The following is a 24781-nucleotide window of genomic DNA, read 5'->3' as shown; positions in this document are numbered from 1 at the left end:
TGCTATCAAGTCGCAATAAATGGTCTTGGCCCGAAACGTCGAGTCCTTATTCATCTCCAGAAATGCTGCCTGACCTGCTGAGTTGCCGCAGCAATTTTCTGTGTGATTCCGCTCTGTTTCAAAGTCAAACTGTAATAACCTGGTTCATATTTGTTGTATGTATTTAATTTAGCAGTTGGGTAAGATCAGTCCGTTCTGCTGGCAACCTGCTTGGATTACTGTTAAAGATGAGGAATGTGTGCCATCCGACTAGCAAGGAAAAATCAGAGGGAGGTTTTCTTGCTGAGGGACAGTAGCTTGGTCTTGATGTATTTATTTTTTAGGTTTGGCGGGAGATGAGGAAAAATACCGATCGGAGGATACAATCCGGCGTGAGACCCGTTTGTTCGAGATGGATTGCGAGCGACATCCGGAAGATGGTGTCTTCTGTCGCGTTGACCGAGGGCCCAGCGCGCGAGTGACAAGGAAGTTCTGCTGTACATTGACTGTTTAATTAGAATGGGCTTTCATCTTTTTGTTCTTCGTTACTAACACCATCGCTAAGTTGTTACGTACACGTAACCCTGTTTAAATCTCAACAGCGACGGAACACACCTGGAGTCTGGTTTTGCTGTTAGCAAAACACTATTTTTATCGTAACTACGTAATATAGTAACTTCAACCAGGTAAGTGAAGAGGCGACGGTATTATTCATTTATAGATGTAAATAAAGTTACCGAACTTATTGAAGCTTCAGTGGTAAGTTATATAGTCTTACGATGGTATGCAAGGAAAGTTGAATGCAGTTCACAGGCTAATTAGTGCGAGATGTTCGTCCTCCAAAGGCGAATGTTGTGAGAAAGCAATTACGTCGATATTACACAGATTCCACTGTAGCAATACAAAATAACAATAGAAGTAGCTTTTATCTCCGGCGTTGTTCCAGTCCACACCCACGAAGTATCACCGACAGTTATCTTCAGCGAAAATCCTTTCAACACAGGTTGTACAAGACCCGAATTCAGCTCCAGGTCAACCCAGAGTGGTGGCCACAGGATACCCAAACAGAATCCACGTTTGAATTATCACCAACAGTCGCTTATCACAAAGCGGACCCTCTTCAAGGCGACCACCCAGGCAGGAGTCGACACATCGGTTGATTCAACAATGTTACCCCAAACACACAACCTGATAACCACTTGTCCACTTCCACGACATTCGAAATAACAGTGATTTGCTACAGGGCTACAGTTCTTCAGTGAAGTACCACACGCAGACAAAGGGTGAACACACACGTGGTACTCACAGATGAGTTCCCCTCACCAAGACAGACAGACAGACAGACATACTTTATTGATCCCGAAAAAAATGGGGTTTCGCTCCCACTCCTGCGGATTAACAAAGAGACAATCAGCCTTTCGTAGCCGAATGGAAACAAACTCACCCTCACGGGCTACTTACAGAGAGTGTCCAAACAGTGATCTCCTTGTCAATAGGTTTCTTCTGTTTCAAATCCATCTCTCCTCTCTTCTTTTCCTGCAAACTTGCTCAAGTTGCAGAACACTTGTGGGAGTCATTTATCAATACTCAGGATCGATCTCAACTCACCCCGTTTGGGCTACTGAAAGTTTAAACCAGGGACAGACTTTCATTGAGCGAATCCATCTTTCCTCTAACTGTGTCTGTCTCTGTGTACTTGCATATTTAAAACATGTTGCAGAGAAACCATAACGTCGATTTTACATCACCTAACCTCACCCCTCTCTCTCTCTCTCTCTCTCTCTCTCTCTCTCTCTCTCTCTCTCTCTCTCTCTCTCTCTCTCTCTCTCTCTCTCCCCCCCCCCTCTCTCTCTCTCTCTCTCTCTCTCTCTCTCTCTCACTCTCTCTCTCCCCCCCCCCTCTCTCTCTCTCTCTCTCTTCTCTCTCTCTCTCTCTCTCTCTCTCTCTCTCTCTCTCTCTCTCCCTCTCTCTCTCTCTCTCTCTCTCTCTCTCTCTCTCTCTCTCTCTCACACACCAGGCGGCCGGCGCTCTCTCTTTCTCTTTGTCACGGTTTAGCGGTTTAGACACGGTTCTACAAGACACAGATTCCATCAGAAACACCTAGGATTCCATCTCAAAGTTAAGATTCATAAATATACTCTCTTTAATCATATGCTGTCTGTTATTTCATAGCGCTATTTATTTAACAGGGTTGCAAATTACACAGCAGCAAAACCAATCAGGATTTGGTTTGGAATCGAGCCATTTCAATCTCAGTAGTTTTGGTGGGACCGGAGAGTACTTTGCCTGGACTTCGGCAGCCAAAGAAGCCGTGTGCCGGGATCAGTATATATACGTTTCTAAATACCACGAGATGCATTCTCTTGCTGGGAAACTCAATAAATCCCTAATAGAAAAATAACCACGATAGAATCAACGAAAGACAGCATCCACAGTCGTTCAAACGGTCAGAGTAAGATCAGTCTCGTCTGAGCTCTCTCCTTAACAAGACGCCTTCGGGAAGGGCGCTCACTGGAAGTTTTTCTTGATATCATGACTGATTTATTGTCCTTCTTAACCCCATTGTCTTCCCTTCCCCCCGGAACATTTGAAAACATTTGCCATTGGCAACCTTGCTGTCTGCGCTTTAAACAAAAGGTCATGCGGACTGATTTCAATCTATTTCACCACGTGGTTATATTCTATGTAACAGTATCGTGCACAATCTAGGTTTGTTTTATAAGAGGTTGAAAGACATCCCAGAACCATCCACACTGGTGAGCTGAAAGATGAACCGATACTTGTCCCAGCTGACATGTCATCAACCTCACCCTCACATCAATTTACCAGCAGCCCTCCCAAGCTGAGTGAGGTGGATGAGGCAGTGAAGATGGCAAGGTCGGTATCAGCGCCAGGCACTAACGGTGTTCCATATTGCGTCTACTAATAAGCCCCGGATGTTCTGAAGTTTATCTGGAGAAACATGAGGGCTGCGTGGGATTAGCAAGCGATCCCCAAAGCCTGGGGAAGAGCGGGTGGAATTCTGATCCGAAAAGAAAAGTATTCGTCCACCATACAACATTTGCGCTAAATAAACATTCTGAACATAGAAGGCGAGATCTTTTTCAGCATTTTGGCGCAAGGACTCACAAAGTATCTGAAACAAACAAATTTCATTGATACGTCAATCCAAAAGGCTGGCATAGCAACTTCTCGGGACACCTTGAACATACCAGCGTCATGTGGCATCAAATCCAGATGGTTAAGAAAGAATGAAAGGATCTGCATGTCTTGTTCCTCGACCGGGACAACGCCTGTGGAGCAGTTCCTCATTCCCTACTGTGGACTGCTTTTGAATTCTTTCAGATGCTTGCAATAGTAACAAATCTGGTAAAACACTGCCTCTGGGAATTGCAAGTTTGTCTCACAACACCAGAATTCACCACAGCTTTGCAACCAGTGGAAGTAGGCAGCATGGCGGGGTGCACCATCTCCCCACTGACCTTCACTGAAGTACTCGAGCTCATTATCAGAGCATCAAATTGAGATACAGGAGGAAAACGACTACAGTTTGATCAAGGGTTACCACCGATATGAACCAAGAATGACGATATAACAATACTGACGAAATTGTCCCCTGGAAAAGCTTCCTCAATACATCACATGGGCGACAATGAAGATCAAGCCCAGCAAGTGAGAAGCATCTCCATTCTCAAAGGTCAGACACCGCTAAACTCCCACTTCCCTTCTGAGTCACAGATTCAATCTAAGTGCCTGAGACCCGAACACTGTGACTGAACACTGTTAGGTGATTCTCCTGCGCCTCCCCCCACCAAACTCCGCGACGGTATCGCAAACGTTGAAGGAGGTCGTCACATGGGAACTCTTCCCTGGATCTTTCAGCTATTTTTCCTTCCTGGCTGTCACACTGTCTCCACTGCCTTGCGCCCTGGGTGTAACTCCCTCTCTATATGTCTTGTCTATCATTACTTCAGCCTCCCGAATGATCTGGAGCTCGTCCAGTTCAGCCTTTACCTCCTTAACGCGGATTGTCAAAAGCTGAGCTGAACGCAGCTCTCACTTTCTCTGTGCCTTCCCTGATCCCGCAATGGGAGCATTCAACTAACCTGCCTGCCTCCTTTCTTATCTTATCTGATCGGATATAAAGAAGGGAAAGGAAAAAAAGTTTTTCGCCACGTGCTTTTCTTTTATTTGCCTACTTTGACTGAAGCCTCCCTGCGCTGACGCCTCGGCGAGCAGAAGCCTGAAGATCACCTGCTTGACTGTCAATTCAGACGATGGCTAATGCAGTTCACCCTGGCTTCCTCCTGCTGATCAAACGGAAACGCCGCCTGGACCCTTATCAAAGCTCTTTTTCACTGTAAGGATCCTCTGTCGTTTTTTATACCCGTGCTGAGTGAAGTCCTCTCCTCCAAGATCACCCGATGTCCAGATTGGCGGCTGGTTCTACGCTCTCTTATGGAAAATCATTATTTTGCAAATATCGAACTCGACATCATTGTCAATCTACTGTAATTTCCAAGAACTATCAATGCAATAACCATGTTTAATCTGTTTATATCATGTTATTGTTTATTTGTTTGTTTTTATTTGCTCCGTGTACCTTATAATGTTATAATGGGTGACTTCAATCTACATATAGATTGGGTGAATCAAATTGGTAAGGGTGCTGAGGAAGAGGATTTCTTGGAACGTATCGGGATGGTTTTCTCAACCAACATGTCGAGGAACCAACTATAGAGCAGGTCATTCTAGATTGGGTATTGAGCAATGAGTAAGAGTTAGTTAGCAATCTTGTCGTGCGAGGCCCCTTGGGTAAGAGTGACCATAATATGGTGGAATTCTTCATTAAGATGGAGAGTGACATAGTTAATTCAGAAACAAAGGTTCTGAACTTAAAGAAGGATAACTTTGAAGGTAAGAGACGTGAATTAGCTAAGATAGAGAGGCAAATTATACTTAAAGGGTTGACAGTGGATATGCAATGGCAAGCACTTAAAGATCGCATGGATAAACTACAACAGTTGTTCATCCCAGTTTGGCAAAAGAATAAACCGGGGAAGCTAATGCACTCGTGGCTAACAAGGGAAATTAGGGATAGTATCAAGTCCAAAGAAGAAACAAATAAATTAGCAAAAAAAAAAAGCGGCACACCTGAGGACTGGGATAAATTCAGAGACCAGCAGAGGAGGACAAAGGGCTTAATTATTAAATGGAAAAAGGATTATGACAGAAAGCTGACAGGGAACATAAAGGTGACTGTAAAAGCTTTTATAGATACGTGAAAAGAAAAAGATTGGTCAGGACAAATGTAGGTCCTTTACAGTCAGAAACAGGTGAATTGATCATTGGAAACAAAGACATGGCATACCAATTAAGTAACTACTTTGGTTCTGTCTTCACTCAGGAGGACATAAATAATCTTCCGGAAATAGTAAGGGACCGAGGGTCTAGTGATATTGAGGAACTGTGGGAAATACATGTTAGTCGTGAAGTGAAGTTAGGTAAATTGAAGGGATTAAAGGAAGATAATTCCCCAGGGCCAGATGGTCTGCATCCCAGAGTGCTAAAGGAAGTAGTCCAAGAAATAATGGATGCATTAGTGATATTTTTTCAAAACTCCTTAGATTCTGCATTAGTTCTTGAGGATTGGAGGGTGGCTAATGTAAAACCACCTTTTTAAAAAAGGATGGAGAAAGAAACCGTGGAATTATAGACCGGTTAGTCTGATTTCGGTGGTGGGGAAAATGCTAGAGTCGGTTATCAAAGATGTGACAACAGCACATTTGGAAAGAGGTGAATTCATCGGACAAAGTCAGCATGGATTTGTGAAAGAAAAATCATGTCTGACGAATCTTACAGAATGTTTTGAAGATGTAACTAGTAGAGTGGATAGGGGAGAGCCAGTGGATGTAGTATATTTAGATTTTCAAAAGGCTTTTGACAAGGTCCCAGACAGAAGATTAGTGTGCAAACTTAAAGCACACGGTACTGGATGTATGGTATTGATGTGGATAGAGAATTGGTTGCACACAGGAAGCAAATAGTGGGAGTAAACGGGATCTTTTTAGAATGGCAGGCAATGACAAGTGGGGGACCGAAAGGCTCAGTGCTGGGACCCCAGTGGTTTACAATATGTATTAATGATTTAGACGAGGGAATTAAATGCAGCTCACGTTTGCGGATGACACGAAGCTGGGCGGCGGTGTTAGCTGTGAGGAGGATGCTAACAGGATGCAGGGAGATTTGGATAGGTTAGGTGAATGGACAAATTCAGGGCAGATGCAAATTAATGTGGATAAATGTGAGCTTATCCACTTTGATTGCAAGAACAGGAGAACAGATTGTTATCTGAACGGTGGCCGATTAGGAAAAGGTGAGATGCAACGAGACCTGGGTGTCATTGTACACCAGTCATTGAACGTGGACATGCAGGTACAGCAGGCGGTGAAAAAGGCAAATTGTATGTTGGCATTTATAGCAAAAGGATTTGAGTAAAGAATCAGGGAGGTTCTACTGCAGTTGTACAAGGCCATGGTGAGACCGCACCTAGAATATTGTGGGCAGTTTTGGTCACCAAATCTGAGGAAAGGCATTCTTGCCATAGAGGGAGTACAGAAAAGGTTCACCAGATTGATTCCTAGGATGGCAGGACTTTCATATGAAGAAAGACTGGATCGACTAGGCTTCTACTGTCTGGAATTTAGAAGATTGCGGGGGCATCTTATTGAAACGTATAAAATTCTAAAGGGATTGGACAGGCTAGATGAAGGAAGATTGTGTCCTATGTTGGGGCAGCCCAGAACGAGAGGTCACAGTTTAAGGATAAAGGGGAAGCCTTTTAGGACCGAGATGAGGAAAAACTTCTTCAAACAGAGAGTGGTGAATCTGTGGAATTCTCTGCCACATGAAACAGTTGACGCCGGTCAATTGGCTATACTTAAGAGGAAGTTAGATATGGTCCTTGTGGCTAAAAGGCTCAGAGGCTATGGAGAGAAAGCAGGTACAGGGTTCTGAGTTGGATGATCAGCCATGATCATACTGAATGGCGGTGCAGGATCGAAGGGCCGAATGCACCTATTTTCTATGTTTCTATGTTTCCTTTCCAGATTGGTTGTATATCAATGTCCAGCTGTGTGTCAATAAGGTTCTCAATTTTGTGCCAATTTACAGACACGACACGCATCCGTGGAGAGCAGATTGCTGGGATTATTAGGTACACGACCAATATGCTTTTGAATCGCTTCTCTGACTGTTTGCAAATAAAGGGTTAACTGCACCTGTCATTCCGTAGAACCTAATTAAGCGAGTGTCCGTGGGGATTGTCGACGTCACCGCGGAGGTGTGGCTGCTGCCTAACTGTTCTATTGATATGTCCCCCTCTCAACGCCAGTCTGAGTCAGAGACGCCAGTCTACGCTATCAGAGACAAGCGGGCTCCAGGTAGAGAGAGGACAGAGGCTGGATCGGGACCAGGATCTGGAGTCTTCCCGCAATGGATCAGCAAAATACATCACGTAACGCTGCGGCATCTTTAAGGAATATTGACCTGGCGTATCCATATCTGGATAAAAATCCTAAAGGAATACCGTTGGATTTTGAAATCTATCAGGCGCTTACTGCCGTCAAAATGATTTATTATCCTATACTCGCCATTGTAGCTGTCCCTGGTAAGAGTCTCGTCTCTTCCTCCTGAATAACGTTGAAAAATATAAGTCAGCTTCTCTTTCATACCTGTTCTCTAACGATGCACTAATTGCATGGCAGGAATCTCAAACTGGTACCGCTTCAGCAACACTGGCTGAGTGAATTACGGAAGTTCTCTCTCCAGCTTTGGGGCTGTCAGCGTCCCGGTTACCTTTCTGTCTGGCAAACGTTATCTGTGTCTCTTTTCCTGTCAAACACTGCCACCAAGTGGCCTCTCATGCACCTTCACTCACGGAGAAGCAAGTTCGAGCGCACACAACCTCTCCGCACAGTGCGCACCCTCCAATCCAGCCAGTATTCAGGTAAATTACATCTGCATCCTCTGTGAAACATACACATTCTTCCGGTATTTTATGCTGGTTTGCAGCAGCAGCAGCAGGCTAACAAGAAGGCAAATGGGATATTTGCCGTCATTGCTAGATGCGGGAATTTAAGAACAGGCTGCACAAGGTACTGGTGAGGAGGCGGCTGGAGTACTGCGTCCGGGACTCGTCTCCGGACTTGAGAAGCGATATTCTGGCGTTGTAGTCGTTTCCCTATTTTGATTCCAGACATGAGGTGGCGAGACTATAAGGAAAGGTTGAGTCACCTCGGACTGCGCACACTGGAATTCAGAAGGATCAGAGACGATCTTTTTAGCAACATGTAAAAATACTAAAGGGATAGTTAAGACAAGGACCGGAAGGTCGTTTCCACAGGTAGGTGAGACTAGATCTAGGGAACATAGACTGCAGTTTCTGGGGAGTGAATTTCGGACGGAGATGAATTCGCCCATTCGGCTACTAATTCTTCTGCTCTAATGTTCTCTCGTGTTTACAGATGAAGGAAGTTGAATTTCTGTTGCCGTGATACTTGGCACTTAATCACTTATCCTACTCCTGACGCCGAAGATCAGAATACATTCCAGCCATCCATTGATATCACTGCGTAGCCCATAGGGCTCGGGAGTTGAATTCGGACATTCGAGCACCGAGGCCTCTCCGCCATTCCAACACAGCTGATTTATTACCCCTCTCAACCACCTTCTGGCGGCCATTCTCCATATCCATTGACGCCCCGACGAATCAGGGGTATATCACTTTCTGCTACAAATTTTGGCAGCGAACTGACTCCCATAGCGGTCTGTGCCGAGAAAGTCCACATATTCAGCAGATTCTGTCTAAACAAATTTCCATCTACCTCTGTTCTAAAGTGATGTCATTCTATTGGGAATATTTATCCTCCAGTTGAAGACTCCACATCTACAGAAGCTATCGTCTCCACGTCCACGAAATCCGACCTTGCAAAATTCGATAGGTTTCAATGAGATTCCACTAATTGTTCTGAACTTCCTCACTACCCATTTAATAATAGCTCTCCATAATCTCCTTAGTAGAAGCATTGCTTCAATGTCCACCTCCGTTGTCGGAAATGCAATCGATTAAAATATTTGACTTCTGAGAATCTTTCCATCCAAGTCTGTGTTAATGGTCTTTATTTCCCTCCGCATAGTGAACGTGGTGACAATCCTCATCCTGTCGCGGGGAAAGTGCGGTCTCTCCAAAGGCGTCACACGGTACCTGGTTGCCATGGTAGCAGCGGATCAACTGGTCGTTCTCTTCGATCTGGTATTGATTCCAGATTCCGATGAGTTACATGCCACTGGAGGTTTTCCTCTGGTCGGATCGTGTTCCCGTGTGTAATATCCACGCAGTCATGCTCTACACCGTCACGGACTGTTCTGTCTGGTTCACCGTCACTTTCACCTTTGATCGATTTGTCGCCATTTGTTTTCAGAAGCTAAAACGAAAATACTGCACCGGGAGAGCGGCGGCTCTGGTTCTGGGGACAGTGACTGTGCTGAGCTGCCTAAAGAACATTTCCTGGTACTTTTTGCTCGATGGGGCATATTCCATGTCACTTTGGTTCATGCTCTGCTTACGTTCTTTCCGTATTCTCCTATCACTGGAGGCAACATTTCTGCTGATTCATTCCCTCCTCACCCCAATATTCCCCTTTCTCTTGATTCTCCTGTTAAACAGTTTAACCATCAGACACGTCTTAGTGGCCAGCCGAGCCCGGAGGAGACTCCGTGGTTCGCGCGATGGCAAGACGCCCGCCGACCCGGAGATGAAGAACCGCAGGCAATCGCTCCTGTTAATGCTGGTGATGTCGGGGAATTTCATCCTGCTGTGGGCGCTGCTGACGGTGTATTCCGTATGGGATAACGTGGTTGTTTACATTAACGTTTCTCCCCCGAATAGTCCGCGTGAACTGGGTTACATGCTTCAGCTCCTGAGCTGCTGTACCAACACGGCTCTTTATGCCGTGGCCCAGACCAGGTTCAGGGTACAGTTCAAGGAGACGGTGAAATCACCCTACTGTCTCATGATAAAGTTCATTCGGCGTTGTCAGGATAGCATTAATCCTCAGTGACGCCTCAAAATACCCCATGTGCAGTCCACTTGGGTTGTGGTTGGCCGCGATTAGCTCCCGCACGTCATCCCTCCATGCACCAATAGGAAAAAAGCAGTGTCCCAGGCTGCCTGCACTCTGCTCCTTCCAGATTAATTTCTACATGGGTTCCCTGTAATGTCTCCCTCAGTTCCAGTTCAACTGGGTGATTCTACCCTTATTTGCATGCGACGCCTTAACATCACCATGGCGATACGACTGTTGTGCCCTGCCCTATTCCGTGAGGCCTGATTTCCTGCTCAGGTACACCCGATGTAGCTCCTTCTCTTTCCACTAGCGAGGGATGTTGGTTCCATGATCTCCTGCCTTCGAACCGTTCAGGAAGACTGGTTATCCTGAACAGAGTGAAAGTCTCCGCTTTCAGCAATAGAACACACCTGGAGTCTGATATTACCGTTAACAATCACTATTTTGTTAGTAACTATGTAATATTGTAATTTAAACCAGCTATACCAAGGGTTAGCAGTATTATGGATATATAGGTGTGTAAAAAAATAAAGTTCCCAAACTTATTCAAGCTCAGGTGGCAAGTGTTACAGTCTTACAATGGTATGTAAGAAATTTCTGTTTAGATTACATGCACATAAATTGAAGTGAGGGAGAGATATTTGTAATCCAAACAAACAGGTGTCGTCGATATTCTCGTTGTTTTCTGAATCCTCACACGAAACAACACTAACAGTAGCTTATCACTAGTCTGACGTCTTCAAGGGTTCCACCATCCAGGCAAGGGTGGACACGCCGTTATATTCCACAAGGTTACCACAATCACACTCGTGATCGCTACATCTCCGTATCCACGACCTACGAAATATCTCCAACAGTGATTTCCCACAGGGGTGCCTTTCTTCAGTGAACTACCACACCCAGTCAAAGTGTAAACACACACGTGGTATTCACAAAGCTTTTCCCCTCACCAGAGAACTACTCCCGCGGATTAACTCTGTGACAACCACACTTTCGTATCCGAATGGAAACGAACTCATCCTCACTGGCTGCTTGGAGACAGAGTCCAAACAGTGATCTCCTTGTCACAAGGTTTCTTCTCTTTGAAACCTTCCCCGTCCTCTCCTCTCTGCAACCTTCTTCTACTTCCAGCAACTTGTGAGGGTCATTCATTAATACTCTGGATCGATCTCTACTCAACCATTTCGGCTACTGAATGTTTACACCAGCGGCGTACTCTCTGGTGTCTCCCATTGAACAAATTGATCTTGACTCTGACAGTCTGTCTCTATGTCCTTGCATATGCGAAAACAAGGCAGAGAAAAATGTAAACATTCATGGTCCACCAAATGACGCCACCTCACTCACCATAGCAATGTAGCAAATTTTAGAGTCTGCAGAAATCTCAACATCAATCTTAATTCTCTCGGCATTTTTGAAGTGACAGTCCACAGAAAGAATGAAACCTGGGGGTATATAACAGTCAAAACACCTGCCCGTGCACAGATAATTCAGTAACTCTGCTGTTTGGGTCACTCATCTGCAGAAATTGAAACGTAGATTTGTATGCCGCCAGCAGGTGGCAGATTCTGATGGAGAGATTTTATGTTGTAACCCAGGAATCTCATTTTCATCACAACTCATAAAGTACAGCCTATAGCTAATGTCCGACACAGTGAGTCCTTCCGGGGTTTGTGATATATGTAAAACTGATTAGGATGTCTGCAAATAGGGGAATTAATAATCTTGCAGATGACACAAAACTATTTATTTGCAACCATATACAAAGCGTCGGGCAATGCTCATGCGGTAGGTTCAAATGCCCTCTAAAGGGCAAGACGTTTACACAGAGAATAGTGGGTACATGGGATGCACTTCATGTTGTGGTGTTCGAGGCATAAGGACAAGTGGCCTTTAAAAGATGCCGAAGCAGACAGAGGTCGATGGGGAAAATGGAAGGATATGCTAATTTTACAACCAGAAATGATTAGTTAGCAATTATAGAAACACAGAAAATCTACAACACATTACAGGAACTTCGGACCACAATTTTTTGCCGCGCTTTACTTTATTAATTTATTATTTACTTTATTAATTAGCTAGTGTTACCAATAAGGCTCCTTTTTTTAAGCTACATGTGCCTATCCAGGAGTATCTTAAAAACCCAATCGTATCTGCCTGCACCACCGTCACCGGCAGGTCATTACACGTAAGCACCAATCTCTGCGTTGAAAAAATAACCTGACATCTCCACTACCACCTACCAGCGGCTTAAAACTGTACCCACTCCAGATAGCCATTTCAACCCTGGGATAAAGTATCTGACTATCCACATGATCAATGTATCTCATCAACTTATACAGCTCTATAAGGTCAACACTCATCCTCCGTCACTCCAAGGAGAAAAGATCTATTCTCGTAAGGCATGCTACCCAATTCAGGCAACATACATGCAAATCTGCTCTACACTCTATCTATGTTTTCCACATCCTTCTTGTTTTGAGGCGACTAAATCTGAGCACAGTACTACAAGTGGGGTTGACCAGTGTCCTGTATAGCTGCAACGAAACCTCTCGCCTCTTGAACACAATCCCACGACTGATGAAGGCGAAAGCTCCATACGCCTTCTTAACCACAGAGTCAACGTGCGCAGCCAATTTGAGCGTCCTATGGACTCGGACCACAGGATCCTTCTGAACCTTGAAACTGCCAAGAACCTTGCCAATGATACTATATTCTGCCATTATATTTGAGCTACCAAAACGAACCACTTCACACGTATCTGGTTTGAACACCATTTGCTACTACTCTGCGCAGGTTTCCATCCAAGCAATGTCTCGCTGGAACTTCTGACAGCCCTCCACACTATCCACAAAACTCCAACCTTTGTGTCATCAGCAGGTTTACTAACCCATACATCCAGGGCAGCGACATGCACGCAGTATATGACCCTTCTATAAACTGTCTTTGCCTTCGGTGTGCAAGCCAGTTCTGGAACATCAAAGCAATTTCCCCTTGGATCCCATGCCTCCGTACTTTCTCAACAAGCCTTGCATTGGGTACCTTTTTAAATGCCTTGCTGAAATCCATATACACTACACCTACTGCTCTTCCTTCACCTCCATGTTTAGTCAAATCCTCGAGACATTCAATTACTGTTGTAATGTATGACCTGCCCTGGTCAAAGCCATGCTGACTATTCCTAATCATATTATACCTATCCAAATGTTCCGAAATCCTGCCTCTCACGATCGTCTTCATTAACTTACCAACCACTGAAGTACGTCTCACGGGTCTGTAATTCCCTGCGCTATCTCTACCCCCTTTCTTGAATAATGTAACAACATCTGCAAACCGCCAGTCCTACGGAATCTCTCGCGCCGCAATTGATGATGCAAAGATCATCGTCAGAGGCTCAGCAATCTCCACCCTCGTCTCCTGCAGTTACCTGGGATACGTCTCATCCGGTGCCGGCGACTGATCCAACCTGATACTTTCTAAAACTCCAGCACCATCTTTCCTAATATGTAGATCCTCAAGTTTTTCAGTGAGCTGTAAGTCATCAGTACAGTCACACAGAACCTTCTCCACAGTGAATACTGAAGTAAGGAATGCATTAGGTACCCCTCCTATTTCTTCCGCTTCCATTACACACTTTCCCACTGTTACACGTGATAGCTCTTATGCTTTCAGATCTTATCCTCTTGCTCTTCACATACTTGTCGAATAAATTGTGGTTTTCTTTCATCCTGCCCGCCAAGTCCTTCTCATGACATCTTTTGTCTCAACTAATATCCTTTTTAAGCTTCTCCTGTTAGTCTTTTAGAATCGCCTAGATCTCTAACATTACATAGCTCTCTGAAACTTTTGAAAACAATTTTTTTTATTGACTGGCTTTATTACAGTCTTTGCACAACACGGTTCCTGTACCCTACCACGACTTCCCTGTCTCATTGGAACGTACGTATCCAGAGGTGCGCACAAATATACACCGAACGTTTGACACATTTCTTCCATACAATTCACTGAGAAAATCCGTTCCCAATTTAAACTTCGAATCTCGTCCCTGATAGCCTCGGAATTCCTCTTCCTCCAATTAAACGCTCTTCCAGCTTGTCTGTTCCTATCTCTCTCCAATGCCATTGCAAATAAGGTAGCAAAATGATCACTATCTCCAAAATGCTCTGCCACTGAGAGAACTGACACCCGATCAGTTTTCTGTTCAAATACCAAACCAAATACAGTCTCCCCTCTTGTAGACCCATCTACATATTTTATCAAGAAACCTTCATGAACACATCTAGCAAACTCCATCCCATCCAAACCCTCCCACTAGGGAGTTGCAATCGATATTTGGGAAATTAAAATCTCCCATCACGGCAATTCTGCTATTATTACACATTTCCAGGATATCTTTCCCTATCTGCGCCTCGATATCCTTGTTAACATTGTGCGGCCTATAAAAAAATCACCCAGTAAAGTTGTTGACCATTCCTGTTGTAAACCTTAACCCTCAGAGACCTGTAGATAATCCCACAATTACGTCCACCATTTCTGCAGCCGTGACACACTCTCTGAACAACAGTGCCACGCCCACTACTCTTTTGCTTCCCCCTGTCCCTGGACTCCCAAGTCCCTGTAATAGTCATAGCTCCAAGTACTGATCCACGCTCCCAGCTCATCCGCTTTCTTCACAATACTCCTTGCGTTAAAATGGACTCATCTCAAACTGTCGGTGTGAGCACCTCCCTTCTCTATCACATGCCTATCCTCCCTCTCACACTGTCTACATGCTTTCTCTTTTTGTAAGCCAACCTCCTCTTCCTCAGTCTATTCCGTTCGGTTTCCACCACCTGGCAATTCTGCTTGAAACTCTTCTCATTAGCCTCAACAAAGCACCCCACCAGGATATTGGTCACCCGAGGTTTCAGGTGCAACCGTCCTTTAGGTACAGGTCATACCTTCTCCAAAAGTGGACCCAATGGTCCATAAATATCAATCCCTGTCCACTGCTTCAATCCCTCAGCCAGACATTTATCCTCCGCCTCATTCTATTCCTATGTGACATCGGATCGTAATCTGTGGAATCATTGTGGGTTGTTTTATGAAACTGACAGGGTAAAAGGATTCTCATTGGAGGTATATGCAAGCTTCTCGACAGAGCTAGAATACAGACCACAGGTTGCGACGGGGAAAATGTGTGCATAAATATCAATGTTATGATAGCCATGGGATTGTTCTACATGCAGCTCGATTGGGTTGGTTTGATCTTACAGTCTGTCCTTAACCCGACTTGTGGATCAGCTATACCTGATTGGGTACTATGAAATGAATCAGAAATGATTGGGGAGCTTAAGGTAAACGAACATTTAGGAAGCAGTCATTACAATCCAGTTGAGTTCAATTTCAAATATGATAGGGAAAATTAACTTCCGACGCAGCAGTATTTCAGTGGAGTAAAGGATATTAATGTGTTACGAGTAACGTCTTGGCCAAATAAAAAATGAAGGAGACGCTGTCAGGATTGACAGCAGGGCAGAGAGGCGGTGAAGTTCTGGTAAACCAGAGCAATGTGCAGAATGCATGCATTCTAAAAACAAATAAATACTCAAATGACAAATTAGTACAGTCGTGGCAACACGTAAAAACAAAAGAGAAGGCATATAAAAAGTCAAAAACAACTGGGAAAATAGCGTATTTGGGAAGCTTTTAAGATGGAATATGAAAGCAAGATAATGAAACATATCAAGGTGGGTAGAAAAATCGTTTCTGATTACACAGAATTCAAAGAGAAATAAGAGTGGATATAAGCCCGCTCGAAAATGTGGCAGGAGAAATAATAATGGGGAAAAAGGAGATGGCAGATGGAATAATTATGTATGTTGCATCAATGGTCTCTTTGGAAATATAGAGACGTCCATTTAAAACAGAGAGGCAGAACTTTCTTTCTCCAGAGGTGGTGCATTTTGGGAATATGCTATCACATTCCGCTGTGAAGGCAGTGTGCTTGGGTTTATTTAATGCGGAGATTTATTATATTTTAGAATACGCAAGTATATGCTGGGAAGGCAGCTGGGGGAGCCCCGGAGAGAAAACAAGGCATGCGCGTCGTGTGAGAGATGACAGAAGGGCGTACAGGACACAATGTGACCTGCGACAACTTCTTCACATCTCAGGAGCTTGTTCAGGCGCTCCTGAAGAAGACAATCGAAATGGTGGGCACTGTGAGGCGGAACAAGCCTGAGTTGCCACCTGCTGTGATTGCAACAAGGGGGAGATACTCTTGTCTTCCAAGTTTGTTTTCACCCAAAGTTTGCTTTCACAGTTGTCTCGTATATGCAAAAGACGAACATGAATGCCATCCTTATGAGCACATTACATAAGGCTGCAGAGGGCAGCGCTCAGGAGGGCAGAAAATCAGCCATCATCCTTGACTACAATGCCAACAAAGGAGGAGTGGACAACCTTGACAAAGTAACAGACACATACGGCTCATAGAAATATCGACCTACAATGCCTCTGTCATGCGGAGTGAGCTGTACCCTACCTGGAGTGCAAGCAAGAAGCTCTGGAGGTGGTTCTTTCCGGCGGAGGTTGGGAAGCTCCTTGTGACTCATTTTGTGCAAAGACGACGGCACATTCCCCGCACAGCAGCCTCAGCAGCAGTGGTAAGGGCAGTGCCGCGATCTGAACCCGGCCCTGATCAACAACAAGTCCCACAAGAAGCCAACACAAGGGGGCAGAAGAGATGGAGATGCAACTTCTGCTCTGTCTAAAAAGACTGCAAAACACGGACAGCTGGCTGCAAATGTGGGAAACACATATGCAAGGGTCACACACGCACAATTTCCTAACACTGCTTTGAATGCGAAGACCTGTGTGAAGATATCATTTTTTTTGTTTGGTTTGTTTGTCAAATGTTAGTAAATGTATAATTAATCATTATTAGTTATAACTTTATATATATATATTTCTTAGGTAAAATAGGACAAGATATTTTGATAGTAGATGCTTTTTCTCCATGAACTTATTATTTTGTCTAAAATACTCCACCGCTCTCTGAAACATTCCGTGAGGATTAATCAACCATTTATTAATGCCAGAAATGGTATCTAAACATTCTACAAGGAATTGCGGTTCATAATCTGGTATAGCCACTTATTATGAGCGGATTCCTGAGCGGGTCAAACTTGAACCGGATCATACTGTGAAGGTATTGAATATTAACAGTATGTAAGGGTTAATCCAGCAGATTTTAGTGTTTTATGTATGTTTTGTGTGCTTGCAATGGCTTTATCTATTGAATAAGTTGATGTTCTTTGTCTATCCTCTGTTACTATATCCGGGCGGTTATTATGGATTGCCCCATCTGTCATTACTGTTCGGTAGTTTTATAATTTGTTGCAATGTGACTCTTGTATTTATAATAAGTTGTGTCTTTTCTGTTTCTCAGCAGCTGGTGAAACCTCATATCCGGACATAACCAATCAGGCTAATTTCTCATTCGCTCGGAACTTTCAGACTATCCTGGTGGTGTTTAATACAGTGGCCTTCTGGAGTTGTCCATAAACATTACGGCATAGGTCCTTGGACGGCTGTTCCACAGCAATCGTTGTTGAGACCGCTTCTTATCGCGTTGTATATCAATGATTTGAATGAAGGATTTGATTGCATGGTGACATTAATCTGCATACTTTTACTTCTTCCTGCCTGACAAGAACGGAGAACGGGCAGCAAATCCCTGCGGTTCTGTCTTTTAACTTCACTCTTAACTCCCGGAATCTGCAGTGCAGTACTTCGTCACCCATCGTACGCATGTCATTGGTAACTCAAACGGCCACGATTTCTGGTTTTTCACTCTTACTGTTAAAAATACTGAGGATCGATCCGGGATAAACCTGATGTTGTCGAGACAGAACCACCTGCCCGCCCCACTAACGACTATCTTATCACCACCTCGTGACATTCACCCTGACGCCCCCCACCTACACATACAGACGCCGCTCAACGCCCATTTCCCCTCTGAGACACAGAAGCAAACTATTTGCCTGAGACCCGACCACTGTGACTGAACAATCTTTGGTTATTCTCACCCTCACCCCTACAAATCCGCGACGGTATCTAAAATGTTGGGGGTGATGGCCACATGGGAACACTGTCCTGGCCCGTTCAGCCGTTTCTCCTACCCGAAAGTCACGCAGTCTCCTGTGGCCTGCGCCCTGGTTGTAACTTCTTCTCTATATGTCCTGTCTATCGCTTCAGCCTCCCTAATGAACTGGATCTCGTCCAGTTCCAACTCCACCTCCTTAAGGTGGATTGTTAGAAGCTGCAGCTGAACGCAACTCTCGCAACTATAATCGTCAGGGCCACTGGACGTCTCCAAGCCTCCCCAGATGCCGCAACAGGAGCTTGTTAACTATCCTGACGGGCATCTCTGTTATCCATCTGATCAGATATGAAGAAGGGAAGTGAAGCATGTCTTAAGCAAGCACTTTTTCTTTTCCATTGCCTACTTTGACTGAAGCCTCCTGGAGCTGACACGTCATCTGCCCCTGCCTGCCTCCTGCTGATCAACCGCAAACGCCGCCTGGGCGCTGGTCAAAACTCTTTTTCACGTTAAGGATCCGCTGTCGCTTTTCATTCCTGTGCTGAGTGAAGTCCTCTCCTCCCCGATCATCCGGCTTCCGGATTGGCCGCTGGATTGAAGCTCTTTTCTGAATATCATTATTGTGAAATTATCTAACTCGAAATTATTTTCAATCCACCAATGTAACGGTAATTTTTTTAAGAACGGTATCAATGCAATAATTATTTTCAAACTGTTTATGTCCTTATTTTGCCGTTTTTATTTAGCATTTGTTCGTTTACCCTTTCCAGCCTGGTTGTGTTTCAGTTTCTGATTGCGTGTTAACACGTTTCTCGATGTTGTGTTCGTTTAGAGACACGGCACGGATCGGTGGACAGCCCACTGCTGGGATTATTAGATACACTTCCAGTCAGCGTTTGTACTGCGTCTCAGACGGTCTGCAAATAAAGGGTCAATTGCACTTGTCATTCCGTCGAATTTAATTAAATGATTTTCCGTGGCGATTGACCATGTCACTGCGGAGGTGTAGCTGCTGTTTGCCTGGTCTATTAATGTGTCCAGTATCCCTCACAAAGACAGTCTCAGCGAGAGTCGCCAGCGACGCCATAAGAGAACAGCGGATTTCAGATAGAGAGACGACAGAGGCTGGATCGGGAACAGGAATCTGGAGGATTACAGAAATGGTTCTGCAAAATGCATCGTGAGATACTGCGGCATCTGTAATGAATATTTTCTCGGCGTATCAATATATGGTTAAAAATCGCGAATTGATACCATATAACCAGGTAACCATATAACAATTACAGCACGGAAATAGGCCATCTCGGCCCTTCTGAAAGTTTACTCTCACCTAGTAAATTTCACTTTAAATGACAATATCGAACCCGCCTCTACCAGTTCTACTGGAAGCTCGTTCCACACAGCTGCCACTCTCTGAGTGAAGAAATTCCCTCTCGTGTTACCCTTAAATTTTTCCCCCTAACTCTCAACTCATGTCCTCTTGTTGGAATCTCCGCTGCTCTCAATGGAAAAAGCCTATCCACGTCAACACTATCTATCTTGCTCATAATTTTAAATTCCTCTATCAAGAGCCACCCCCCGCCCCCCGAACCTTCTAAGCTCCAAGTACTCAGTTGGACTTTACGGACGTTCTCTCTCCAGCTTTGGGGCTGTCCGCGTCCCTGTTACTTCTCTGCCAAGTCAAACGTTGTCTGTACCTCTTCTCCTTTCCAACACTTCCAACAAGTGACCACTCATGCACTTTCACTCCAGGATAAGCAGGTCCGAGATGCACAAACTCCACTCATAGTGAATCCTGTCCAATCCAGGCAGTATTCTGTCAAATTTCATCTTCACCCTCTCTGAAGCATACATCTGCTTCCGGTGCTGATGTGAACAGAATTTCTGGTCTTTATGTTCCGCAGTCCAGTTGGGACAAGATTGGATTGATCAGCTTTCTCGAAGTTTGCTGGAGTGGACTGCACCGCCTAAAATAAGTAACGAAGTTTGAAAGCAAGGAAACAAATAAACAAATCGATGGATAGATAGATAGATATACAGACAGACAGACAGACAGACAAAGAGGTTGAGGTCATTACTGCCAATGTCCACCGCAGACACTAATAATGAACAGGAATCTGAGATCCTGCAGACGGATATCGGCTCGTTAAGCGAAAATATTAGCGTCCAGTCTGATGGAGCGCAATGTTGCTAAAGGTGAGGTCATCCACTTGGGAGGGAAAAATGGAAGAACAGAATATTATTAAGTGGTAAACGATTCCAGTATGCTGCCGTGTGGAGGCACTTCAGAGTGTTTGTTCTTCAATCACAATAGGTTGGTTTGCAGCAGCAGCAGGCTAACAAGAAGGCAAATGGGATATTGGCCTTCATTGCTTCAGGGGTGAATTTATGAGCAGGAAGGTTACGCTGCAACTGCACAAGGCACTGGTGAGACGGCATCTGACGTACTGCATGCAGGTCTGGTCTCCTGACGAGGAGAGATTTACTGGCGTTGTCGTCAGTTCACCATTTTGATTCCAGACATGAGGTGGCGAGGCTATAAGCAAAGAGGCTGAGTCGCCTGGGACAGCACACACTGGAATTAAGAAGGCTGGAGTCAGTCTTTTAGCAACATATAAAAATGCGTAAGGGATGGATAAGACAGGGACAGGAACGATGTTTCCTCTGGTAGGTGAGACTAGAACTAGGGGACATAAGCTGAAGCTTCTGGGAGGTGAATTTAGGACGACGATGAGCAGGAATTGCTTTTCCCATCGGGTGGAAAACCTGAGGAATTCTCTCCCTATGAAGCAGTTGAGGCTACCTCAGTAAATATATTTAAGTTTGGATAGTTTTTGCGTAGTAGGAGTTTTACGGGATTTTTTTTTTTAAGGAGGGGAAGCATGTAGATGGAGATGAGTCCATAGGCAGATCAGCCATGATTATCTTCAATGATGGAGCATGCTGTCTGAACAGTTGGACTACTCCGGCTATTATTTCTTCAGTTCTTTAGCTCTAATGTTCTCGCGTGTTTACTGTTGGGGGAAGTTGAATTTCTACCGTCGTGATACTTGGAATATTAATCAGTAATCAGTTCATTGTCGCATCCCGTTTCCAGCTCCTTCTGACACCAAAGATCAGAATACATACGAACCATCCATGGATATCAGTGCTTAGCCCATAGGGCTCGGGAGCTGAATTCGGTCATTAGAGCACCGATCCTTCTCCGTTATTCCATCATAGCTGATTTATTATCCCTCTCAACCACATCCTGGCAGCCACTCTCCAAATCCAGTGACGTCACGACGAATCAAGGGCATATCATTATCTGCTGCAAACGATTCCAACGAACTGACTCCCGATAGGCATCTGTGGCGAAGAATTCCATATTCATCAGCCTCGGTCTAAACAAATTTCTAGCCACCTTTACTGTAAAGCGATTTCTTTCTATTGTAAATCCTCATCTTCTAGTTGTAGACTCCACAACAACAGAGCTATCCTCTACACGTCCAGTATATATCAGCCTTTCAATGAGATTCCCCTCATTCTTCTGAACTTCATCAGGTACATTATAATCACGACCAATTTAATAATGGCTCCCGATTATCTCCTTAGTAGACTCATTGACTCTATGTCCATATCTACTCTCGTTAGTGCGAACGATTAAAATAATTGTTTTCAGATAATATTTCCATCCAGGTGTGTGTTAATTGTCTTTATTTCCCTCCGCACAGTGAACGTGGTGACAATCGTCATCCTGTCGCGGGGAAAGTGCGGTCGCTCCAAAGGCGTCACAAGGTACCTGGTTGCCATGGTAGCAGCGGATCAGGGGGTCGTTCTCTTCGATCTGGTATTGAGCAATATTCCGATGACTTACATGCTAGAGGTGGTTTTCCTCTGTTCGATATCTGTTCCCGTGTGTAATATCCACGCCGCCGTGTCCTACACCGCCACGGACTGTTCTGTCTGGTTGACCGTCACTTTCACCTTTGATCGATTTTTCGCCATTTGTTTTCGGAAGCTATAACGAAAATACTGCACCGGGAGAGCGGAGCCTCTGGTTCTGGGGACTGTGACTGTGCTGAGCTGCGTAAAGAAAATAATCTGGTACTTTTTGCTCAGTAATATATGCTTGATGGTCACCACGCCGTGCTCTGTCAGACTAGTCCTCGTTTATATTCCCCATCTCAGAAGGCAATATTTGAACAGATTCATTTCTTCCTCACCCCAATGTTCACCTTAGTCTTGATCCCCCTGTTTAACAGTTTAACATCAGACACGTCTTAGTGTCCAGCCGAGCCCGGAGGAGACTCCGTGCTTCACGCGTTTGCAATACCTCTGGGAAATTAAAGAAATTCTTGGACACCATGTGTAGTGGTGGTCCTATCTCTGGAATTGCATTCCGTATGTGGAGGAGGTGACTGCAGCAAAAGGCGACCGGATGCCTGTTTATATATTGATTCCCTCGTAGCTTGGCCTTTCTGCTTCTCCGGTTGCTTATCTCCCGCTCAACTCATTTCGGCGCGTTGTCTGTAAAGTGTGACCACCTGGGTATCCCCGACGTACACTTGCTTCCTCCCACAGACCAAACGTCGATGTGTTGATTCGTTAATTGGTCACTGTAAATTAGTAGGGTCACTCGGACCGTGAACAATTGCGCCAGCTAAGGCCCGACCGTTGGGATTCGTTCCGATCGGCTGAGATATGAGACCGAGTTGCATTGGATAGCATGGCTTCAAAAAGAGTACAGCGATCAGTGGTGGAGGGCCGCCATTTTGCGTCAGACAATTGTTGGAGATATTCTGGCGTTTGACTTCGATTGAAATGGGGTTGACCTATAAGTACGCTTGATGACGAAACCAACGTGATGGAGTTGTCGATGTTGTGGGAGCTTGGCAAAAGTCTGATTAAAATGTGGCCGGTGAAATGACAACTTTGTTATAATAATACGACAGTTCGGTCTCGAACGATAGACAAATACGAGAATAGGAAATGTTATTTTATTAATATAGAGGAAATGGAGAAAATAAAAGATAGTTTATGCTGAGGAATTAGATGAATGTTCAGCTTGGTCGTATTACGTACACGCAACCCTGGGGAAAGTACGTCTTACGTGCACGCAACTCTGTAAAAGTTTCAGCAGCAATAGAACACACCCGGAGTCTAGTTTTGCTGTTGACAATCACTATTTTATTAGTAACTACGTAATATAGTAACTTAAACCAAGTGAACCAGATGTTAGTAGGGCTATGCATATGTAGGTGTGTAAGAAAATAAAGTTCCCAAACTTATTCAAGCTCAGGTGACAAGTGTTGAAGTCTTACGATAGTCGGAAAGAAATTACTGTTCAGTTCCTACGCACAGAATTTGAAGTGTGTGAGAGAGAGAGATATTTGCAATCCAAACAAACAGGTGTCGTCGATCTTCCCGATGTCTTCTGAATCCTCATATGAAATAGCACTAACAGTAGCTTATCACAAGGGGGACCATCTTCAAGCGATCCACTACCCAGGCGAGGGTCGACACACCGATAGATTCCACAAGGTTACCCTAATAACACACAACGTGATACCCACTTATAAGTTCCAGTATGGAGAGAAGGCAGGTACAGGGTTCTGAGTTGGATGATCAGCCATGATCATACTGAATGGCGATGCAGAATCGAGGGGCTGAATGGCCTACTCCTGCACCTATTTTCTATGTTTCTATGTTTCCCCGGCCTACGAAATAACTCCAACAGAGATTTGCCACAGGTGTGTGTTTCTTTAGTGAACTATCACACCCAGACAACGGGTAAACACACATGGGACATTCACAAAGGTTTTGCCCTCACCAGAGAAACCACTCCAGCGGATGAACACGGTGGCAATCACACTCACCCTCGCGGGCTACTTGGAAAGATCGTCCAAACAGTGATCTCTCTGTCACTAGATTTCTTCTCTTTAAAACAGTCCCCTCTCCTCCTCTCCTCTCTGGCAAAATGCTAAACTTCCAGCAACTATTGAGATTCATTTATCAACACTCTGGATCGATTTTAACTCACCCATTTGGGCTGCTGAAAGGTAAAACCAGCGGCCGACTCACTGGTGTCTTCCATTGACCGAATCCATCTTGACTCTGACTGTGTGTCTCTGTGTCCTTGTGTATTCAAAAACAAGCCGCAGAATAAAATCTAATCATTCAATGTCCATCTAACAACGCCAACTCTCGCACCATAGCAATAGTGCAATTTTTATAGTCAGCAGAACTCAAGCAGCATCTAAAACTCAGTTTTATTCTCTCGGCGTATTAAAGTGACTGTCCACAGAAGAAAAGAAAATACCCTAGGGGTATATAACACCTATTGCTGGACAGTTAAGTCAGTAATTCTGTTGTTTGATTCACCCACCTGCAAAAATAAAAACGTATATTTGTATGCCACCACCAGGTGTCAGATTCTGATACAGAGATTTTCAGTTGCAACACAGGAATCGCATTTTAATCACAAAGCATTAAGAACTGTCCATACTTAATGTCTGACAGTTAGTCCTTCTCGGGCTTGTCATATATAGAACTGACTCCATGTTTGCAAATAGGCTGATTAATAATCTTGCAGGCAAAACATTCATTT

This window comes from Hemitrygon akajei, unplaced genomic scaffold (assembly GCF_048418815.1).
Source record: "Hemitrygon akajei unplaced genomic scaffold, sHemAka1.3 Scf000040, whole genome shotgun sequence".
NCBI lineage: Eukaryota > Metazoa > Chordata > Chondrichthyes > Myliobatiformes > Dasyatidae > Hemitrygon > Hemitrygon akajei.
This window is presented reverse-complemented; position numbering follows the sequence as displayed.